The sequence below is a fragment of the Petromyzon marinus genome, chromosome 79, assembly GCF_048934315.1.
Source record: "Petromyzon marinus isolate PM22_M1 ecotype Great Lakes invasive population chromosome 79, UKy_Petmar_22M1.pri1.0, whole genome shotgun sequence".
Lineage (NCBI taxonomy): Eukaryota > Metazoa > Chordata > Hyperoartia > Petromyzontiformes > Petromyzontidae > Petromyzon > Petromyzon marinus.
Window position 1 is genome coordinate 15,750,577 of NC_133745.1, and position 20,767 is coordinate 15,771,343.

The window sequence follows — 20,767 nt, forward strand, 5'->3', positions numbered from 1 at the left end:
CCTGCAACATCCACCCTCACCCCTGCACCATCCCCGCTCACCCCTACAACATCTACGTTCACCCCTACAACGTCCACGCTCACCCCTACACCGTCCACGCTCACCTTTACAATGTCCACGCTCACTCCTACACCATCCACGCTCACCCCTACACCATCCACGCTCACCCCTCCACCACCCACGCTCACCCCTACACCATCCACGCTCACTCCTACACCATCCACGCTCACCCCTACACCTTCCACGCTCACCCCTACCACATCCACGCTCGCCCCCACCAAATCCACTCTCACCCCTACACCATCCACGCTCACCACTACACCATCCATGCTTTCCCCTATACCATCCACACTCACCTCTACACCTTCCATGCTCACTCATACAACATCCACTCTCACCCCTACACCATCCACGCTCACCTTTCCAACATCCACTCTCACCCCTACAACATTCACGCTCACTCCTGCAACATCCACGCTCACCCCTGTAACATCAATGCTCACCACGCCAACATCCATACTCACCCCAACACCATCCACGCCCACCCCAACCCCATTCACTCTCACCCCTACAACATCCACGCTCACTCATACACCATCCATGCTCACCTTTACAACCTCCACGCTCACCCCCTACACCATCTACACTCACTCCTACATCATCCATGCTCACCTTTACAACGTCCACGCTCACCCCTACACCATCCACGCTCACCCCTACACCATCCTCGTTTTCTCCTACAACACCCACGCTCACTCCTGCAACATCCACGCTCACCCCTACACCATCCACACTCACCACTACACCATCCACGCTTTCCCCTATACCATCTACACTCACATCTACAACGTCCATGCTCACTCATACAACATCCACACTCACCCCTACACCATCCACGCTCACCTCTACAACATCCACGCTCACCCCTACACCATCCACTCTCACCACTAGACCATCCACGCTCACCACTAGACCATCCACGCTTTCCCCTATACCATCCACACTCACATCTACACCGTCCATGCTCACTCATACAACATCCACTCTCACCCCTACACCATCCACGCTCACCTTTACAACATCCACTCTTACCCCTACACCATCCACGCTCACCCCTACACCATCCACGTTTACGCCTACAAACACCCACGCTCACTCCTGCAACACCCACCCTCACCCTTACAACATTCACGCTCACTTCTGCAACATCCACGCTCACCCCTGCAACATCCACGCTCACCTCGCCAACATCCACACTCACCCCAACACCATCCACGCTCACCCCAACCCCATTCACTCTCACCCCTACAACATCCACGCTCACTCCTACACCATCCATGCTCACCTATACAACATCCACGCTCACTCCTACACCATCCATGCTCACCTTTACAACCCCCACGCTCACCCCCTACACCATCTACGCTCACTCCTACATCATCCATGCTCACCTTTACAACATCCACGCTCACTCCTACACCATCCAAGCTAACCCCTACACCATCCACGCTCACCCCTACAATAGCCACGCTCACCCCTACACCATCCACGCTCACCCCTACAACATTCACGCTCACTCCTGCAATATCCACGCTCACCCCTGCAACATCCACGCTCACCCCCTAACCATCTACGCTCACTCCTACATCATCCATGCTCACCTTTACAACGTCCACGCTCACCCCTACACCATCCACACTCACCCCTACACCATCCACGTTTACTCCTACAACACCCACGCTCACTCCTGCAACATCCACGCTCTCTCATACAAAATCCACGCTCACTCCTGCAACATCCACGCTCACCCCTACACCATCCACGCTCACCCCTACAATAGCCACGCTCACCCTTACACCATCCACGCTCGCCTCTACAACATCCACGCTCACCCCTACACCATCCACGCTCACCACTACACCATCCACGCTTTCCCCTATACCATCCACACTCACATCTACACCGTCCATGCTCACTCATACAACATCCACTCTCACCCCTACACCATCCACGCTCACCTTTACAACATCCACTCTCACCCCTACACCATCCACGCTCACCCCTACAACATCCACGCTCACCCCTACAATAGCCACGCTCACCCTTACACCATCCACGCTCGCCTCTACAACATCCACGCTCACCCCTACACCATCCACGCTCACCACTACACCATCCACGCTTTCCCCTATACCATCCACACTCACATCTACACCGTCCATGCTCACTCATACAACATCCACTCTCACCCCTACACCATCCACGCTCACCTTTACAACATCCACTCTCACCCCTACACCATCCACGCTCACCCCTACACCATCCACGCTCACCCCTACAATAGCCACGCTCACCCTTACACCATCCACGCTCGCCTCTACAACATCCACGCTCACCCCTACACCATCCACGCTCACCACTACACCATCCACGCTTTCCCCTATACCATCCACACTCACATCTACACCGTCCATGCTCACTCATACAAGATCCACTCTCACCCCTACACCATCCACGCTCACCTTTACAACATCCACTCTCACCCCTACACCATCCACGCTCACCCCTACAACATCCACGCTCACTCCTGCAACATCCACGCTCACCCCTATACCATCCACGCTCACCCCTACACCATCCACGCTCACCTCTCCAACATCCATACTCACCCCGACACCATCCACTCTCACCCCGACACCATCCACTCTCACCCCCCACACCATCCACGCCCACCGCAACCCCATCCACTCTCACCCCTACAACATCCACGCTCACCTTTACAACCTCCACGCTCACCCCCTACACCATCTACGCTCACCCCTACACCATCCACGCTCACCCCTACACCATCCACGCTCACTCCTACACCATCCAAGCTCACCCCTACACCTTCCACGCTCACCCCTACAATAGCCACGCTCACCCCTACACCATCCACGCTCACGCCTACAACATTCACGCTCACTCCTGCAATATCCACGCTCACCCCTGCAACATCCACGCTCACCCCCTACACCATCTACGCTCACTCCTACATCATCAATGCTCACCTTTACAACGTCCACACTCACCCCTACACCATCCACGCTCACCCCTACACCATCCACGTTTACTCCTACAAAACACCCACGTTCACTCCTGCAACATCCACGCTCACCCCTACACCATCCACGCTCACCCCTACACCATCCACACTCGCTCCTTAAACATCCACGCTCTCTCATACAAAATCCACGCTCACTCCTGCAACATCCACGCTCACACCTACGCCATCCACGCTCACCCCTACAATAGCCACGCTCACCCCTACACCATCCACGCTCACCTTTACAACATCCACTTTCACCCCTACACCATCCACGCTCACCACTACACCATCCACGCTTTCCCCTATACCATCCACACTCACATCTACACCGTCCATGCTCACTCATACAACATCCACTCTCACCCCTACACCATCCACGCTCACCTTTACAACATCCACTCTCACCCCTACACCATCCACGCTCACCCCTACACCATCCACGCTCACCCCTACAATAGCCACGCTCACCCTTACACCATCCACGCTCGCCTCTACAACATCCACGCTCACCCCTACACCATCCACGCTCACCACTACACCATCCACGCTTTCCCCTATACCATCCACACTCACATCTACACCGTCCATGCTCACTCATACAAGATCCACTCTCACCCCTACACCATCCACGCTCACCTTTACAACATCCACTCTCACCCCTACACCATCCACGCTCACCCCTACAACATCCACGCTCACTCCTGCAACATCCACGCTCACCCCTATACCATCCACGCTCACCCCTACACCATCCACGCTCACCTCTCCAACATCCATACTCACCCCGACACCATCCACTCTCACCCCGACACCATCCACTCTCACCCCCCACACCATCCACGCCCACCGCAACCCCATCCACTCTCACCCCTACAACATCCACGTTCACCTTTACAACCTCCACGCTCACCCCCTACACCATCTACGCTCACCCCTACACCATCCACGCTCACCCCTACACCATCCACGCTCACTCCTACACCATCCAAGCTCACCCCTACACCTTCCACGCTCACCCCTACAATAGCCACGCTCACCCCTACACCATCCACGCTCACGCCTACAACATTCACGCTCACTCCTGCAATATCCACGCTCACCCCTGCAACATCCACGCTCACCCCCTACACCATCTACGCTCACTCCTACATCATCAATGCTCACCTTTACAACGTCCACACTCACCCCTACACCATCCACGCTCACCCCTACACCATCCACGTTTACTCCTACAAAACACCCACGTTCACTCCTGCAACATCCACGCTCACCCCTACACCATCCACGCTCACCCCTACACCATCCACACTCGCTCCTTAAACATCCACGCTCTCTCATACAAAATCCACGCTCACTCCTGCAACATCCACGCTCACACCTACGCCATCCACGCTCACCCCTACAATAGCCACGCTCACCCCTACACCATCCACGCTCACCTTTACAACATCCACTTTCACCCCTACACCATCCACGCTCACCCCTACAACATCCACGCTCACTCCTGCAACATCCACGCTCACCCCTATACCATCCACGCTCACCCCTACACCATCCACGCTCACCTCTCCAACATCCATACTCACCCCGACACCATCCACTCTCACCCCGACACCATCCACTCTCACCCCTACAACATCCACGCTCACTCCTACACCATCCACGCTCACCTTTACAACCTCCACGCTCACATTTACAACCTCCACGCTCACCCCCTACACCATCTACGCTCACTCCTACATCATCCATGCTCACCTTTACAACGTCCACGCTCACCCCTACACCATCCACGTTTACGCATACAACACCCACACTCACCCCTACAACATCCACGCTCTCTCATACAAAATCCATGCTCACTCCTGCAACATCCACGCTCACCCCTGCACCATCCACGCTCACCCCTGCACCATCCACGCTCACCCCTACAACATCCACGCTCACCCCTACAACATCCACCCTCACCCCAACACCATCCACGCTCATCGCTACAACATCCACCCTCACCCCTACAACATCCCCGCTCACCCCTACAACATCTACGTTCACCCCTACAACGTCCACGCTCACCCCTACACCGTCCACGCTCACCTTTACAATGTCCACGCTCACTCCTACACCATCCACGCTCACCCCTACACCATCCACGCTCACCACTCCACCACCCACGCTCACCCCTACACCATCCATGCTCACTCCTACACCATCCACGCTCACCCCTACACCTTCCACGCTCACCCCTACCACATCCACGCTCACCCCCACCAAATCCACTCTCACCCCTACACCATCCACGCTCACCACTACACCATCCATGCTTTCCCCTATACCATCGACACTCACCTCTACACCTTCCATGCTCACTCATACAACATCCACTCTCACCCCTCCACCATCCACGCTCACCTTTCCAACATCCACTCTCACCCCTACAACATCCACGCTCACCCCTGTAACATCAATGCTCACCACGCCAACATCCATACTCACCCCAACACCATCCACGCCCACCCCAACCCCATTCACTCTCACCCCTACAACATCCACGCTCACTCATACACCATCCATGCTCACCTTTACAACCTCCACGCTCACCCCCTACACCATCTACACTCACTCCTACATCATCCATGCTCACCTTTACAACGTCCACGCTCACCCCTACACCATCCACGCTCACCCCTACACCATCCTCGTTTTCTCCTACAACACCCACGCTCACTCCTGCAACATCCACGCTCACCCCTACACCATCCACACTCACCACTACACCATCCACGCTTTCCCCTATACCATCTACACTCACATCTACAACGTCCATGCTCACTCATACAACATCCACACTCACCCCTACACCATCCACGCTCACCTCTACAACATCCACCCTCACCCCAACACCATCCACGCTCACCCCTACACCATCCACGCTCACTCCTGCAACATCCACGCTCACCCCAACACCATCCACGCTCACCTTTACAATGTCCACGCTCACTCCTATACCATCCACGCTCACGCCTACACCATCCACGCTCACCCCTACAACATCCACGCTCACCCCTACACTATCCACGCTCACCCCTACAATAGCCACGCTCACCCTTACACCATCCACGCTCGCCTCTACAACATCCACGCTCACCCCTACACCATCCACGCTCACCCCTACACCATCCACACTCACCCCTTCAACATCCACGCTCACCCCTACACCATCCACGCTCACCACTACACCATCCACGCTTTCCCCTATACCATCCACACATCTACACCGTCCATGCTCACTCATACAACATCCACTCTCACCCCCACACCATCCACGCTCACCTTTACAACATCCACTCTCACCCCTACACCATCCACGCTCACCCCTACAACATCCACGCTCACTCCTGCAACATCCACGCTCACCCCTACACCATCCACGCTCACCTCTCCAACATCCACTCTCACCCCGACACCATCCACTCTCACCCCAACACCATCCACTCTCACCCCAACACAATCCACTCTCACCCCAACACCATCCACGCCACATCCAACCCCATCCACTCTCACCCCTACAACATCCACGCTCACTCCTACACCATCCACGCTCACCTTTACAACCTCCACGCTCACCTTTACAACCTCCACGCTCACCCCCTACACCATCTACGCTCACTCCTGCAACATCCACTCTCACCCCTACAACATCCACGCTCACCCCTATACCATCGACGCTCACCCCTACACCATCCACGCTCACTCCTACACAATGCACGCTCACCTCTACAACATCCACACTCACCCCTACACCATCCACCCTCACCCCGACAACATCCACGCTCACCCCTACAACATCCACCCTCACCCCAACACCATCCACGCTCACCGCTACAACATCCACCCTCACTCCTACACCATCTACGCTCACTTCTACAACATCCACGCTCACCCCTACACCATCCACCCTCACCCCTACAACATCCACGCTCACCCCTACAACATCCACGTTCACCTCTACAACGTCCACGCTCACCGCTACACTGTCCACGCTCACCTTTACAATGTCCACGCTCACTCCTACACCATCCACGCTCACACCTACACCATCCACGCTCACCCCTATACCATCCACGCTCACCCCTACACCATCCACGCTCACCACTACACCATCCATGCTTTCCCCTATACCATCCACACTCACCTCTACACCGTCCATGCTCACTCATACAACATCCACTCTCACCCCAACACCATCCACGCTCACCATTACAACATCCACTCTCACCCCTACACCATCCACGCTCACCCCTACAACATCCACGCTCACTCCTGCAACATCCACGCTCACCCCTGCAACATCAACGCTCACCTCGCCAACATCCACACTCACCCCAACACCATCCACGCCCACCCCAACACCATCCACGCCCACCCCAACCCCATTCACTCTCACCCCTACAACATCCACGCTCACTCCTACACCATCCATGCTCACCTTTACAACCTCCACGCTCACCCCCTACACCATCTACGCTCACTCCTACATCATCCATGCTCACCTTTACAACGTCCATGCTCACCCCTACATCATCCACGCTCACCCCTACAACATCCACGCTCACTCCTGCAACATCCACGCGCACCCCTGCAACATCCACGCTCACCTCGCCAACATCTACACTCACCCCAACACCATCCACGCCCACCCCAACCCCATTCACTCTCACCCCTACAACATCCACGCTCACTCCTACACCATCCATGCTCACCTTTACAACCTCCACGCTCACCCCCTACACCATCTACGCTCACTCCTACACCATCCATGCTCACCTTTACAACCTCCACGCTCACCCCCTACACCATCTACGCTCACTCCTACATCATCCACGCTCACTCCTCCAACATCCACGCTCACCCCTACACCATCCACACTCACCCCTTCAACATCCACGCTCTCTCATACAAAATCCACCTCACTCCTGCAACATCCACGCTCACCCCTACAATAGCCACGCTCACCCCTACACCATCCACGCTCACCTCTACAACATCCACGCTCACCCCTACACCATCCACGCTCACCACTACACCATCCACGCTTTCCCCTATACCATCCACACTCACATCTACACTCTCCATGCTCACTCATACAACATCCACTCTCACCCCTACACCATCCACACTCACCCCTTCAACATCCACGCTCTCTCATGCAATATCCACGCTCACTCCTGCAACATCCACGCTCACCCCTACAATAGCCACGCTCACCCCTACACCATCCACGCTCACCTCTACAACATCCACGCTCACCCCTACACCATCCACGCTCACCACTACACCATCCACGCTTTCCCCTATACCATCCACACTCACATCTACACCGTCCATGCTCACTCATACAACATCCACTCTCACCCCTACACCATCCACGCTCACCTTTACAACATCCACTCTCACCCCTACACCATCGAAGCTCACCCCTACAACATCCACGCTCACTCCTGCAACATCCACGCTCACCCCTACACCATCCACGCTCACCTCTCCAACATCCATACTCACCCCGACACCATCCACTCTCACCCCGACACCATCCACTCTCACCCCAACACTATCCACGCCACACCCAACCCCATCCACTCTCACCCCTACAACACCCACGCTCACTCCTACACCATCCACGCTCACCTTTACAACCTCCACGCTCACCCCCTACACCATCTACGCTCACTCTTGCAACATCCACTCTCACCCCTACAACATCCACGCTCACCCCTATACCATCCACGCTCACCCCTACACCATCCACGCTCACTCCTACACCAGCCACGCTCACCTCTCCAACATCCACACTCACCCCAACACCATCCACGCCCACCCCAACCCCATTCACTCTCACCCCTACAACATCCACGCTCACTCCTACACCATCCATGCTCACCTTTACAACCCCCACGCTCACCCCCTACACCATCCACGCTCACCCCTACAATAGCCACGCTCACCCTTACACCATCCACGCTCACCTCTACAACATCCACGCTCACCCCTACACCATCCACGCTCACCACTACGCCATCCACGCTCACCACTACACCATCCACGCTCACCCCTACACCATCCACGCTCACCAATACACCATCCACGCTCACCCCTACAATAGCCATGCTCACCCTTACACCATCCACGCTCACCTCTACAACATCCACGCTCACCCCTACACCATCCACGCTCACCACTACGCCATCCACGCTCACCACTACACCATCCACGTTTACGCCTACAACACCCACGCTCACTCCGGCAACATCCACGCTCACCCCTACACCATCCACACTCACCCCTACAACATCCACGCTCACCCCTACAATAGCCACGCTCACCCTTACACCATCCACGCTCACCTCTAACAACATCCACGCTCACCCCTACACCATCCACGCTCACCACTACGCCATCCACGCTTTCCCCTATACCATCCACACTCACATCTACAATGTCCATGCTCACTCATATAACATCCACTCTCACCCCTACACCATCCACGCTCACCCCTACAACATCCACGCTCACTCCTGCAACATTCACGCTCACTCCTACACCATCCACGCTCACCTCTCCAACATCCATACTCACCCCGACACCATCCACTCTCACCGCGACACCATCCACTCTCACCCCTACAACATCCACGCTCACTCCTACACCATCCACGCTCACCTTTACAACCTCCACGCTCACCTTTACAACCTCCACGCTCACCCCCTACACCATCTACGCTCACTCCTGCAACATCCACTCTCACCCCTACAACATCCACGCTCACCCCTACACCAGCCACGCTCACCCCTACACCATCCACGCTCACTCGTACACCAGCCACGATCACCTCTCCAACATCCATACTCACCCCGACACCATCCACTCTCACCGCGACACCATCCACTCTCACCCCCCACTCCATCCACGCCCCCTACTTGGGTGTCTGTATATACATCTGGGGTTATGTGTTTCCTCTCTCTCGTAAATTTAGCTCTTCTGTACCTGATGATGGCTGCTTGTGTTGCAACCGAAACGTCGTACGCTATTGTTATTTTATTATTTTTTATTTATACGTGACTTTACCGAAAAAAACAAAGAGTAATTCTTGCAGTCACGAAAGCTTCGAATCAAGTCTGAACCACCTCTAAGGGAGGTATTAGGTCTGTGTCTTTGTGTTGTCTCTGCTTGTGCATCTGCCTTTGTGTCTTGGCTTGGATTTGTGTCTCTGTGCTGTCTCTGCCTGTGTGTGGGCCTTGGTGTTTCCGAGTGTGTGCTGCCGTGCCCCCTTTGTTCCATGCATACCTCATGCTAATTTGTCCCATTGTCTCTCAGCCTCACCTTCTCTGCCTATTTAAGGCGACTTCACTGTGTGCGTGTCTGTGCTGGTTCACTCTACTTGGATGTCTATGTGTGTGTGTGCGCAGTCTGTATTTTAAATTTCATACTTAACTTGCAATTTAACAATCTTTGAAATAGCGTAATCAACCAGACTATGCGTTAATTGTGTTTTGACCGACCGTCTGTGTTGCTTTATATGGTTTCCAAATTATGCTAAACCCTGATTGTTTGGTATGCTTCTCTCTCTGTTGTACCCTGTTGTATCTGTATTAGTTCCCCCCTACTTGGGTGTCTGTATATACATCTGGGGTTATGTGTTTCCTCTCTCTCGTAAATTTAGCTCTTCTGTACCTGATGATGGCTGCTTGTGTTGCAACCGAAACGTCGTATGCTATTGTTATTTTATTATTTTTTATTTATACGTGACTTTACCGAAAAAAACAAAGAGTAATTCTTGCAGTCACGAAAGCTTCGAATCAAGTCATCCAGACTGTTTGATGCCACTCTTTTGGGGATCAACCAGGAGCACAGAATAAAGGTTTTATGAGCGATGACCTCCAAAAGTATAGTTGAATGTTGATTGTTTTATACATCTGAATGTGCGACAGGTCTTTGCAAGCATGGCCTACGACCATATCACCCTGAATGCGCCCGATCTCGTCTGATCTCGGAAACTAAGCAGGGTCGAGTCTGGTTAGTGCTTGGATGGGAGACTGCCTGGGAATACCAGGTGTTGTAGGCTCTTGTTTACTTGGATCTGGATGGCTCGCTTTTTACACTTCGACTCATCCAGTGAGTGCCCCTGCCAATTTCACGTCGATATGGTGTACTGCATTGGGATCAATATTTTCTTGTAAAATAATGTTTGATGCCACTCTTTCGGGGCTCAACCAGGAGCTCAGAAACAGGTCCCTGCAGGGTGGGCTGGTAGGACAAGTCTCTGCGCTGTCTATTACTGATTTTATACACCCAACAGCACGAGATTTCACTTCGTTAAAGTATTGAAAGGGGACGGACGGACGTACGGACACATTAATCTATTGCAGGCTGGTACACTCAGTTTACAACTTCGTTCCTACCAGTATAAAGATTTTTTGAGCGATGACCTCCAGAAGTTATGTTGAATGTTGATTGTTTTATACATCTGAATGTGCGACAGGTCTTTCCAAGCATGGCCTACAACCATATCACCCTGAATGCGCCCGATCTCGTCTGATCTCGGAAGCTAAGCACGGTCGAGTCTGGTTAGTACTTGGATGGGAGACTGCCTGGGAATACCAGGTGTTGTAGGCTTTTGTATATTTGGATCTGGATGGGTCGCTTTTTACACTTCCACTCATCCAGTGAGTGCATCTGCCAATTTCACGTCGATATGGTGTACTGCATTGGGATCAATATTTTCTCGTAAAATACTGTTTGATGCCACTCTTTCGGGGCTAAACCAGGAGCTCAGAATAAACGTTTTCATGAGCGATGACCTCCAGTAGTATAGTTGAATGTTGATTGTTTTATACATATGAGTGTTCGACAGGTCTCTGCAAGCACGGCCTACGTCCATATCACCCTGAATGCGCCCGAACTCATCTGATCTCGGAAGCTAAGCAGGGTCGAGCCTGGTTAGTACTTGGATGCGAGACTGCCTGGGAATACCTGGTGTTGTAGGCTTTTGCATTGTTATATCTGGATGGGTCGCTTTTTACACTTCGACTCATCCAGACTGTTTGATGCCACTTATTCGGGGCTCAACCAGGAGCTCAGAATATACGTATTCATGAGCGATGATTTCCAGAAATATAGTTGAACTTTAATTGTTTTATACATCTGAATGTGTGACAGGTGTGTGCAAGCATGGCCTACGACCATATCACCCTGAATGCGCCCAATCTCGTCTGATCTCGGAAGCTAAGCAGGGTTGAGCATGGTGAGTACTTGGATGGCAGACTGCCTAGGAACACCAGGTGTTGTAGGATTTTGTATTTTTGGATCTGGATGGGTCGCTTTTTACACTTCGACTCATCCAGTGAGTGCACGTGCCAATTTCACGTCGATATGGTGTACTGCATTGGGATCAATATTTTATCGTAAAATAATGTTTGATGCCACTCTTTCGGGGCTCAACCAGGAGCTCAGAATAAAGGTTTTATGAGCGATGACCTCCAGAAGTATAGTTGAATGTTGATTGTTTTATACATCTGAATGTGCGACAGGTCTTTCCAAGCATGGCCTACGACCATATCACCCTGAATGCGCCCGATCTCGTCTGATCTCGGAAGCTAAGCAGAGTCGAGCCTGGTTAGTACTTGGATGGGAGACTGCCTGGGAATACCAGGTGTTGTAGGCTTTTGCATTGTTGTATCTGGATGGGTCGCTTTTTACACTTCGTCTCATCCAGTGAGTGCACCTGCCAATTTCACGTCGATATGGTGTACTGCATTGGGATCAATATTTTATTGTAAAATACTGTTTGATGCCACTCATTCGGGGCTAAACCAGGAGCTCAGAATAAACGTTTTCATGAGCGATGACGCCGACGTGTTCAGTGAGCACGATTCGGATGTGGGCCGGACTGACCTTGTTAAGCACCAAATTGACACCGGTGCCGCCCGACCAATTAAACTCCCCGCATACCGAGTGGGCGCGCCTGAACGGGCCCAGATTAAAGAGGCCATCGTGGAAATGCTCCGAGATAACATAATCCTACCCTCAGCGATCCCCTGGTCTGCCCCGGTGGTACTGGTGATGAAAAAGGATGGGTCGACCCGATTTTGTGTTGATTACCGAAAGTTGAACGCAGTCACCCTCGGCGATGCCTTCCCCATCCCCCGCATCGATGACACCTTTGACAGCCTCGCGGTGGCGTGGTATTTTTCCACCCTCGATCTAGCATCCGGGTACTGGCAGGTGGATATGGCGGAGGAGGATCGGCCAAAGACTGCATTTACCAAACCGATGGGACTGTTTGAGTTTCGGATACTCCCGTTCGGACTCACTAATGTGCCTGCGACGTTCCAGTGGTTGATGGAGCTGGTGATGCGGGGCTTGCAGTGGGAACAGTGCCTAATTTACCTGGTTGACGTGATAGTGTTCAGTATATCTCTGTCTGAGGACTGGTCCAGGTTATGAGAGGTGTTCCAGTGACTGCGAGCAGCCCATCTCAAACTCAAGCCACGTAAGTGTTATGTTGCGCAGCACGAGGTGGGGTACCTTGGACACCGAATCAGCGAGGCAGGGTTGCGCACCGATCCGGAGAAGGTACGCGCCATAGTGGAATGGCCATGGCCAAGGAACCTGACGGAGATCAGGTCATTCTTGGGGCACGCCACCTATTATCGTCGATTTGTAAAGGGATTCAGCGAGATTGCACGCCCCCTCACCCAACTCACTTCCCCTAAGAACCCTTATCAGTGGACGGAGGCCGCCTGACGGCCTTCACCACCCTCAAAGACCACCTCACCCATACCCCCACCCTGGCTTTCCCGGATTTTTCCACCGATTTGATTTTGGACACCGATGCCTGCAGCTATGAGCTGGGCACGGTGTTGTCACAGGTGCAGGATGGGATGGAACGGGCCATCGCATACGCCAGCTGGACCCTGAGCAGGGCCGAGCTGAACTATTGCGTGACCCGTCAGGAACTGTATGCCGTGATCTTCACATGTAAACAGTTCTGGCCGTATTTGTATGGCAGAAAATGTCGGGTGCGGAGTGACCATTATGCTCTGCAGCTCCATCTCACATTCAAGAAATCGCAGGGGCAGATGGCCCGATGGCTGGCGCAGCTGCAGGAATACAACCTGCAGATCGAGTACCGGGCTGGGCGGATGCACGAAAATGTGGACACCTTGTCGAGGCAGCCCATGGTGTGCGCCGAGACGAGGGCAGAGGAGGCCTGCCCATGCTTCATGGGGGACGCTGCCAACAGGCAACGCCCCCCCGGGAGCGCACTGAGACTAACCCCCCTCTCGCGAGAGAGAGTGCAGTATGCGCCGCGGAGACCCCTACAGAAGGAGCCGACGGACTGCCCCACCCTGACCGGGCGGATCCAAGAGGACGTCGGCTGCGCCTTCCCGGGCCTGGACGACGAGCAGTTGAGACAGACCCAGCAACGGGACCCGGATCTGGCGGCAGTGGAAGTGGCCCTGCGGGAGAAGAAGAGCACCCTACCAGGACCCTGGAGTGGTTTGTATGCCCGGTTGTGTGTGCAGAACGGGGTGGTAAGAGGGTGCATCTGTGTTCCCTCCCAGGTGCGACCCCAGCTGCTATGGCTGGTGCACGACCACCTGCTCGGGGGCCATGATGGGGAACGGCGCACTCGGGAGACCCTGCGTCGCCAATATCTCTGGCCCAAATTGGTGCAAGACGTGGCCGCCTGGGTACAGGACTACCGCGCGTGTCAGCAATGCGGGCCGAAACCGGCACAATATCAGGTACCCCTGAGGCCGTTCCGCGTCAGTCGGACAAACCAGCTGGTTGGGATCGACCTACAGGGGCCATTTCCGCGATCCCACCGGTAGAGTATTTCGCACGCTATCCCGTGGCGGTGGCCATCCCCGATAAGACGGCTCTTGTGGTGGTCTGGGCATTCGTGGAGCACTACGTACTTAAGCACGGGATCTCCGAATGGGTCATTACCGAGCAAGGTAGTGAGTTCGAGGCAGAGCTGTTTCAGGCGCTGTGCCGCGAGTTCGGAATCCAGAAGGACCGAACCACGGCGTAGCACCCCCAGGTGAACGGTATGGTGGAGCGTATGAACCAGACCTTAGCTGGGAAGCTCAAATGCATGGTGGCCGCAACTCAGCAGGACTGGGACGAACACCTCCCCTATGCCCTGTTCTCCTACGCCACCACAGTACACACGTCTACGGGACAGACCCTGTTCCTAATGATGTGTGGCCGTGAGTCTCGTCTACCTGCAGATCTGCTGTTCGGCGTTCCCCCACTGCAACGGGATGAGGGGAGCCGCCCCGTGGAGCACCTGATGGAGACTCTGCGAGGGGCCCGGGGCGGGGCCTACCCACAAGGAGAGGCCGCGCATCGGCACCAAGAGCAGGGCGCCCGACCCCTTATGGAGCCCCCCTTCTACTCGGCGGGCTCTAAGGTGTGGCTATACACCCCTCGTGTCGGGGCTGGACAGCTGGGGAAACTGACCACCTACTGGCGCGGACCCTGGACCGTGGGGCGGCAGATCTCCCCCTGGACGGTGCTGATTCACGGCGGAGACAGGGGCCGAGAGATGGTGGTCAACGTCCGCCAATTAAAACCATGGAAGGCAGCCCCAGCGAGGGAGAACCCCGCAGTTTGGGTACCCCGAAATCCCGGGGTCCCAACACCCTCCATGCTCGGCCCCGAGGGGTCACGGCCCAGGCCAGGGGGGGCGGGGACGATGGCACCTAAACCCTGCTGCCTCTGAGTTTGTTCCCCAGCCCACAGGTGCCGAGGGACGAGAGGAGCCATTGGAATGGAGGAAGAGACCGCCGCTAAAAGCCCAAAAGACGGAGCCACCACCCCCGAGGCCAGCCACGAGGGCCGGGCGAGTCCCGCCGACCCCGCGGCGCTACCTCGTGGGGGCAACCCAGGCGAGATGCTCCAGTCAACCCAGGACGGAGACTGGCACCTCGGCGGGCTATGTGGTGCCATAGCAGCGAAGCCGCTCCGTCGGGGCCATGCCTGCAACGCCACCACGGGAGAGCGTGCAGGCCGAAGCTGCTTCTCCCTCACCATCCCCAAAATGAGCACACACAACACACACACCCCCCACGTAGGACCTCGTGGGGAAGTCACCTGGCCTCCAGGTTTTCACCCAGGGGCCTTCTTCGTAGGGACATCCCTCACGGTTTCCTGGGGCCAGGGAATTGGCCGACTTCCCCCAGGTTGAATTACACCACAGAGCCGTGAATTGACGTGCAATTGCATGCTCACGATAAGGCTACTCAGTCACCGCGGTTAGGTCCACACGAGCACCAGGGGAAGCATCCGATTGGCCGGAAAAGTACGCTTGCACGCCGTGGCCAATGGCAATGGCCCAACGGCGGCCCCTGTTGATGGGTAGAGAGGGAAGCAGACGTCTGTGAAGGCACCGAGGTGGGCGCACCAATGGCGGTGGGGTATCGCGGGTTAGCCGGGCAGACCTTTGATGTAGAGAGGGATAAAATGGGAGAGGAGAGCGACGATGGGGGTTCGCGTTCTCCTCAAATGAGCGATCGGAGCAGTCAGCTTGCCGGCCACTGGGTCGTCCGTGGGACGAGTCTCAGCGAAGCCAGGCCCCGCTCCCCGCAAGAACCTCGTGCAGCCTCGTCTCTCCGCGACGGCCCACGCATCGCAGGCGGAACGTGAGTACGAAAGCGAGAGTGGGGAGTTTCACTCCAAGGGGACGAGGTAGATCAGCTTTAGACCATCGGGAGATAGGTTAAACCTGCCCTGCTGACTCGGACTGACTCGGGTAATAGTAGCCCACAGACACGCCAGGAATAAATCGTCAGTGATCAACAAACCTTGTTATGTGGTTTCTGCGAGTGTGGAACGGGCACATGGTGGTGTGAGTCCGCTCGTCGTGGTACGGGGATTTGCACGTGGGTAACTCTGTTGAGGCGGCCATTGTGTGCGGGCCCGACCGGGGTTCCTGCGTCGTACCCTGTGTTTGTGCGCGAGTGTGTATTTACCCACGTGTTTGAGCTCGCCCCTGCGCATAGCTCGTGATTAGCGTGTGTGTGTGGCGAGCGGCGGCGGACTCGTACAGGGGCACGGGAGGTTACTCATCCGCCCTTGTGTTTAATGTGTGCGTTAGGTAGACAGGCGGCGTACACGCACAATTATCCATACTGCCTTTGTTTAGCGTGTGCCCGCGGTGAGCGACGGTGGACTCGCCTGGGTACACGTGGGATTATCCCTACAGCCCTTTAAACAATCTCCATTGCCCGCCCTCGGTGGCAACGCGTGTGCGAAGGACGTCATTGCCCTCTGACCCCCTCTTCAGCGCGTGCGAGTGGTGCGTGGGGTTGTGTGAACGGATACGTCGCGTTTGAGTGGCTGAGAAGCGACATATTGATTCCAGGCAGCCATGCGCCAGCCCCGAGCTATGCCCCCCAAACAGAACCTGCGGACCCGAGGGGCTCCAGCGCGAGGAGAGGAGCTGGGGAGCGGCAGCCCTCTCCCCACGAGTGAGCAGTTGGATAGCGGCGACTCTCACATGAGCGAGGAGTCCGGAACCTGCAGCTCTCCCGAGATCAACCCTCCCCCGGAGGGGGAGCCAGGGGCCCACGTCCCTCACAATATCGCGTCCCTCCTGCGTTCTCTGCGGCTGTGCCGATCTGATTATAGAGTGCTTTGGGAAGGGTAATTGCCCGAAACGTGTTTTGATGTTGCGCGCCAGTTCCTCGTGAGAGTGGACCGGGCTCTTCTTCTCGTAGAATCGCAGCCGCGCGCTCTGCTCGGGAGTCGCGAGCGATGCGCGGTTGCGTGAGGCGCCGTCTGCTGCTACTGCAGCAGCTGCAGTAGCCGAGGAGGGCTCTGTCTCAACCGAGAAAGCGGTGATATAGAGGATGTGTCACCCATCCTCACACACTCGCACAACACAAACAGCACGCATACCTTCCGCACTCGACATCACGCATGCCTAACGCATCAAGGGTCGGAGGTCAGGGATCACCACGTCACGCACGCGGCACGCTCGGGCGGGGAAGAGAGATCGGGGTGTGAGCACGACGTGCACGAAACGCAATCTGATGAGTGAGTGGTTGACACTCGGATCGGATTGGTGCGGAGAGCGGATCGGGAAAGAGCGAGAAGTGGGAGAAAGGTAATTGGTGGAGAAGAGGTTTAAAAGTGGCTGAAAAACGTGGAACTGGGTTGGTTTGATGATGAGTGTTGCTGTAATGTACGAGCGGTGACAACGAAATAAATAAGTTGAAGTACACCAGCCCGAGTCTCCTTTTCAATGTGTCCTCGTCGTCCTCACCATGTCTGGACGTGGCAAGACCGGTGGTTAATCTCGAGCCAAGGCAAAGTCCCGTGCAGCACACTCGCACAAATATTTTCATAACCAAACGCTCTCAGCATTGAGCGTTTGGTTACAAAAACATGTTTTCTGTCGGTAGGTTTTCGCAGTGCATAGTTGTGTACCAAAACGATTTCAGAGTCATGGTTTCGAACAACCATGCAGTAAAATCTATTTCATTCGTGGTCTCAACAAAGAGCATATTCTGTACACGATATTTGAATGTTGCGATAATTTGCACCCGAATTATGGGGAAGTGAAATCCAAACAATGGAAAGAGGTTTTACATCTGACACTTGTTATGACCTCGTTATTACATCTTAAAAAATGTGCAGTTTCAAAGATTAACATCTTATTTAGATGATGTATACTGAATGGTGCCAAAACAACCACTGCACGGTCTCTCGTGGTTTTAATCGAGTATCTTTTTTTGGAAGGGTATTTTCTTGAGAAAGGAGCAGCACTTAAGGACACCAAAGCAGCTCATAGCCACTTGACTTTGATGCGGCATTCTGCAATGATACAAACCACGAGCGTCGAGTTTGTTATGAACACGGCTCCAGCATCGAGCCCTTTGCAAGCTGACGACCCCAATCAACACGCTCTCTTAGCATCACGTCACGACTCCACTGACCAATGAGAGCGCGCTCTGCGCCAGAGATCTCTGATCTCCAGGTTCGCAGCGCGCTAACCGTTGCACCACCGCTCCCCACACTTTCACAAACAAAGACAAAGATCCCCCGTGTAGCCTTAACAGAATGTTGGGGCAGGTACTGTTAGCGACTACCTATGAAGAACGGCACGGTACACGAGGGCATAAGTGACCAACACCATCCCCGGCCGCATTTGTTTCCCTAGTCGTGATGTTTACACAACGTGTTGATTTCAGGCTGAATTAGCGAGGCCAATAACCGATTCAGACAATCGTCACTTGTATTTGCCGTGAGCGGGAATCGAACTGATTGGCCGGCTTCGTGGCGAAGTGCGTTAATCACGACACTACCGCTCCCCACATTCACCAGCCCACACAAAGACACAGATCCCGCAGCACCTACCCCCCAACAGCCCTAACAGATTATTAGGGCAGGTGCTGTGAGCAAGCATCTGTGAAGGCCAGCACGGCTTGGCGAATGGGTTATTGTATGCTTGAGAACTTGAGAGGGTGGGTGGGTGGTTTGTGAGTTATTGATTGGATTTCTCCAGTATAAATACATATTCTAATTAATTTGTACGTCGGTATCTGAAATAAATATTCGGACAATGGAACATCTATTTACATTCGTATTCACGCGTGTTATACGAAGTGTATTTGTTGGGGTGTGTGTGTGCACCTTCTACCAAGAGTCTGTTCAGAAGGGTGCGCGAGGCGCGTGTGAGTGGTTCGTGTGCTGGGTTCCTCTCTGATTCGTGTACCAAGGAGCACGTGACTCGCCGTGACGTCACCCAAATCGCCAGTTGCCTCGCAACGAGTTGTCCGACGCGCCGTCACGAGGCCCTAACCGATGTCACGTGGTCCTAACTGCCATTTTGAGCAGAGGCGTTGAGCAGAGAGCTGCGTTCTTGCGATGCTCAAGATTTCCAAATGATGACCTCATACGAGAATATTGCACGAAAAGATATTGACATGGTGAGTGGAGCGAGTGTTGCTGTGTGTGTGTGTAGATTCCTGTGTGGGGAGTAGGCAGGGCTGTTGTGTCGCTAGAGGAGTAGCGCGAATTTATATTCCACGGTGGTTGGTATTTAGTGAAAAAGTCATGGGCCTCCTCTTTGTCTACTCAGACTCAAAACGATTACAGTATCTGATTCAACGTGTTAAAACATCACCTATGTAAAGAGCCCCCGTTGAAAACATCAGCATAGGGGAGACAAAGGTGGCCAGGCGTGGTGTGCCGTGCTGCTCTTCAGCACAGCACTGGTCCAAGGCTGCCAGGGGGATCTTCGTCTCTGTAGCTGTATATGAGGAGCATGCTTAGCGACACGCTTCACGATTTTCTTCCTCCGCCTCCCCCCCGTTCCCTCCCTTTCGACTCCGGATTCTGAGAAGCCTGCGAAGTCCCCCTCCACAGCCGCTTGGGCCGAAGTGGTCGCAGACTACGAGGCGAACCAAGGTACTGAACATCTTTGAAAACGAGCTGTATAGTTCATCGTATTCCTCCAGTATGAATATAGATTCAGATTCTGATTCTGACCAGAGACAAGGACAGAAACCCCCCGTGTAGCCGTAACAGACTAGGGGCAGGTGCTCATAGCGAGTACCAATCAGCACCACCACTCACTTTCCTCAAATAACTTTGACGTGCCCGTCCTTGATC

The 20,767-nt window shown here is 54.4% G+C and overlaps 4 non-coding genes and 1 pseudogene across 4 annotated transcripts; all 5 read left to right on the plus strand.

Moving 5' to 3' along the window:
• The first annotated feature begins 11,085 nt into the window (after window positions 1-11,085).
• On the plus strand, window positions 11,086-11,204 carry LOC142907568 (5S ribosomal RNA). The gene has a single exon (XR_012931094.1). It is a non-coding gene; the product is annotated as a 5S ribosomal RNA (ribosomal RNA).
• A 432-nt stretch (window positions 11,205-11,636) lies between these two features.
• On the plus strand, window positions 11,637-11,755 carry LOC142907552 (5S ribosomal RNA). Its single transcript, XR_012931078.1, has one exon. It is a non-coding gene; the product is annotated as a 5S ribosomal RNA (ribosomal RNA).
• Window positions 11,756-12,008: 253 nt separating this feature from the next.
• Window positions 12,009-12,127, plus strand: LOC142907564 (5S ribosomal RNA). Its single transcript, XR_012931090.1, has one exon. It is a non-coding gene; the product is annotated as a 5S ribosomal RNA (ribosomal RNA).
• A 186-nt stretch (window positions 12,128-12,313) lies between these two features.
• On the plus strand, window positions 12,314-12,432 carry LOC142907532 (5S ribosomal RNA; annotated as a pseudogene).
• Window positions 12,433-12,684: 252 nt separating this feature from the next.
• Window positions 12,685-12,803, plus strand: LOC142907571 (5S ribosomal RNA). The gene has a single exon (XR_012931097.1). It is a non-coding gene; the product is annotated as a 5S ribosomal RNA (ribosomal RNA).
• Window positions 12,804-20,767: the final 7,964 nt, after the last annotated feature.